This window comes from Silene latifolia, chromosome 11 (assembly GCF_048544455.1).
Source record: "Silene latifolia isolate original U9 population chromosome 11, ASM4854445v1, whole genome shotgun sequence".
Lineage (NCBI taxonomy): Eukaryota > Viridiplantae > Streptophyta > Magnoliopsida > Caryophyllales > Caryophyllaceae > Silene > Silene latifolia.
The window spans coordinates 187,335,805-187,339,701 of NC_133536.1; the positions used below are offsets into that span (position 1 = coordinate 187,335,805).

A 3,897-nucleotide genomic window follows, 5' to 3' on the forward strand; every position below is an offset into this window, starting at 1 on the left:
AGGTCAAAGTACCCGAACCAACAACAATAACTGCACCAGCAGTGTGCAGGAATGGTCTACCCAAAATAATAGGAATGTGGGCATCTTCGGGCATATCTAGTACAACGAAGTCAACAGGGAAGAAGAACTTCCCTATTTGCACGGGAATGTCCTCTAAGACTCCTATTGGCTGGACCGCAGAGCGATCAACCATCTGTACTGTCATGTTCGTGACTACAAATCTATTCAACTTTAACTTTCTAGCAAGACTCAAAGGCATTACACTAATACTGGCTCCTAGGTCACATAAGGCTTTCTCAATAGGAAAAGTGCCAATATTACATGGGACTGAAAAACTACCTGGGTCTTCTAGCTTAAGGGGTGCAGTATGGGTCAAATAAGAACATGACTCCTCAGTTAATGCGACAGTATGCACAGTTTCAAGTGACTTCTTTTTAGACAGTAATTGCTTCATAAATTTCATGTAAGCAGGCACTTGATTGACTAACTCAAGAAAGGGAACTTGTACGTTTAAACTACGAACAACATTTTCAAATTTATTAAACGAAACATGTTCCTTCGTCGGCACCAATCTCTCCGGATAGGAGGCTGAAAGTAGCAACTTAGCCCTCTCCTCTAAGTCTCTCATGCCGGCGTCGGTGGACTTGGGCTGAAAATCCACCACCTTCTCTTTGTTGAAGCTCGAACCATCTTCAGACCGTCTCAAAAATGAACCATTAATCGTCATCGGGTCGTACTTCGGAACCGGAACTGACCCATCAGCATTTGGGTCTTGCCCCAATATTTTCGTTGTCGCACCCCGAAACAAGTGATCCCTCAAGTTATTAGGCATTGGAGGACGAAAAGATTCACTATCAGCAACACTGTCAGTCGATCAACCAGGTTGGTCAGTCGATCGACTGACTTCTACAGGACCAGAAGCTCTTTTGTTTGTCGCGGATCGGTCGATCGATCGGTATGTCGATCGATCGATCGACATACCCTATGATCGTCTTTTTATTGTTTTTGTTCGTCACTGCCTTCTCCTTGCTTGGTTCCGCCTCATCTTTTTCAGTGGCATCCTCAACCATAATGGGCCCATCAAGGGTAGACCCACTCCTCAAGGTGATAGCAATAAGGGTCTCTTTTTGCTCTGTCTGCGTCGGTAAATGTCCCGGAGCTCGGGTTGTATTCTTGCTAGCCAATTGAGCAATTTGGCTCTCTAACATCTTCATCCCGACCTCTCTAGCTTGAGACTCTTTCAGCAACAAGTTCTTCAATTCAGTAAAATCGGAACCATGGGACTGCTGCTGCTGCTGAGGGACGTACATAGGCTTTTGGTACGGCTGTTGTTGTTTATGAGGGGGCACATAACTTTGCTGCTGCTGCTGTGGAGGTTGAGTTGGATTTAGGACATTTTGGCTACTTCACCGAGGATTCGGATGAACATTCGGCTCATAATAGGTGTTTGTCTGCCTATAGTGTTGAAAGGCAGCACAAGACTCAAAAGGAACGCTGCAGCCGTCTGCAGCATGTCCTTCTCCTCCACATCTCTTGCAGCTGAATGGACCGTCTGAAACAACATTCACGTGATAAATCCCTCCTTTTGAAGCTCCCCCCAACTCGTACTTATCAAATCTGGCCGTGAGAGCCTCTAATGCAGCTACAGAAGGAGATTCAGCACTTCTTCTTTGATTTCCCCTCGAATTCCCATACTCAGCCTTATCGGTGGCCAAATCATCAATGATCTTCCACCCCTTAGTCTCTCCAACATTCTCCTAGAATCTACCACTAGCTGCAGCATCCAGGATAGCTCTCTGATCATCATAGAGCCCATTATAGAACTGATTACATAGGCTCCACTTCTCAAACCCGTGATGCGGAATGGTTCTCACCAACTTCTTGAAACGGACCCACGCCTCATGAAAGTTCTCATCCGGACCCTGTTTAAAGCTTGTGATCTGATCTCTAATGGCATTCGTCTTCGAGGCAGAAAAGTATTTCTTGTAAAATGCCAAGGCCAACGAATTCCAGTCGATGATCCCATTAGCAGCTCGATCTAGGTCTCTATACCACTCCCTTGCAGCAACACGAAGAGAGAATATAAACATGGTCTCCTTCACCTGATCCGGAGTCACGCCAGTTGGTGGGGGTATGGAACAACAATAATCGATAAATGTCTCCATATGCTTGGCTGCATCTTCAGTTGCAGCTCCCCCAAATTGGTTCCTCTCAACCAAATTGATATAGGACGGTTTCGGCTCGAATTTTCGGTCTTCCCCTGGTAATGCGAATCCTTTGTAAAAATTCGCAGCTGTCGGCTCGGAGTGACTGGCTATACTCGCTTCTTCAGCCATGACTGGAAAATCTGGAGATGTGACGGTCTCAGCTGAAGAAGTGGAAACGGGAGATGAATGTGGATCCTCCTCAAATAGCTCGTTCTCGTAGTAACTAGACAGAGTACTCAGCTCTTCCTGTGTCGGCAATACTCTAGCTGATCGTCTGAACTCACGCAAAGTCTTCTCAATCTCTGGGTTGAACGGTAGTAATTCACCACCCTGTGACCTGCGCATAAGAAGAAACTACAAAAAAGAGTATGAGAATAGTTTAAGGAACGGATGTCCCTTAAACTAAAAAGAAAGACTAAAATAAAACAACTAATAATTTTAAACAATTGCCTCCCTGGCAACGGCGCCAAAATTTGATACCCGTCGTTGTGAGTACCAAAAATAATATTTATAAAACCTATTAAAACTAACAGAAGCTAGTGGTAACAGGGTCGAACCACAGAGAGGCATGTGCAATTATTAGTTGTCCAATTCTCGTCTAAGGTAACAAATGTGGGGGTTGAGTTGATTTGGTCTATAGCTAAAACAATAAAAGACAATAAACTAAATAAATGGATAAAACAAATATTAAAAGAGGTGCTAAGATGGTCGGTTCACTATAGTTTCGGCGGCAGCAAATTAGGTAGGTCTAAAACAAACACGTGAGACGGGACAATAAGAGGTCCTCTCGGTCCACTCTCACAAGTAACATCTTTCAATCTTGCTACAAGTCCCTAATATCACTAAAACTAACTTTTGTCCTGAAAAGTGACTAAAAGGCTAAACTAACTTATCTTTCGATCTCGTTAATCTAGTCGTCTTAATTAGGTAGGCTATCTCCCTTCCCTATATTTCGATCTTTATTGGGTCGGTCAAATCCTAAACATTCAACTAGTCGCGTGCACTCGATTCGTCAAACATAGAAATTAAATTAATTAAAACGAAGCATATCTCATGAGGCCAGTCGATCGACCAGGGTAGGCGGTCGATCGACCATGGCGCGATTAAGGGTTCCCTATTCTAATGCCACCTAACCTACAGTTCCCCTATCTCCTAGCACAAGCTATTTAGCTACTCATGACTATGATAAAAACAACAATAAAATTGACTAATAAAACTACTGAATTCATGCTTGAAATAATTGAACAAACAAATAGCATAAGATGATGATTTCGGCGTTGGGAAACTAACTAGCAATTCCTATACTACAAATGAAATAAGCAACGAGACAGAACGGAAGAATACCGAAAAGGAATCGCAGGCAAAGATCCAGAACTGAAAGCGAAAATAATTGTCTTGAACACGGAATAATATTTAGAACCCTAATTCTCAATGCTAAACTAAAACTGAATAAAAACTCGACAAAAGGGAACTGCCTTATGCTGAAACTAAAGCTACGTTATATAGGAATACAACGTAGTTCTTATTTCCTAAAACCTAATACAATGGGCTTCAAACTCCTCGATCTTTTAATTCACGTCTGAAAGAGCGTCTTGGTCGATCGACCATGCAAGGCAGTCGATCGACTGCTCTTCGCTGAACAGTAGCTACTGGAACTCGTAGGTTGGTCGATCGACCATGGAGGCCAGTC

At 43.3% G+C, this 3,897-nt stretch overlaps 1 non-coding gene across 1 annotated transcript; it reads left to right on the forward strand.

The window, feature by feature from the left end:
* The first annotated feature begins 1,848 nt into the window (after positions 1 to 1,848).
* LOC141616079 (small nucleolar RNA R71) lies at positions 1,849 to 1,955 on the forward strand. Its single transcript, XR_012530453.1, has one exon. It is a non-coding gene; the product is annotated as a small nucleolar RNA R71 (small nucleolar RNA).
* Positions 1,956 to 3,897: the final 1,942 nt, after the last annotated feature.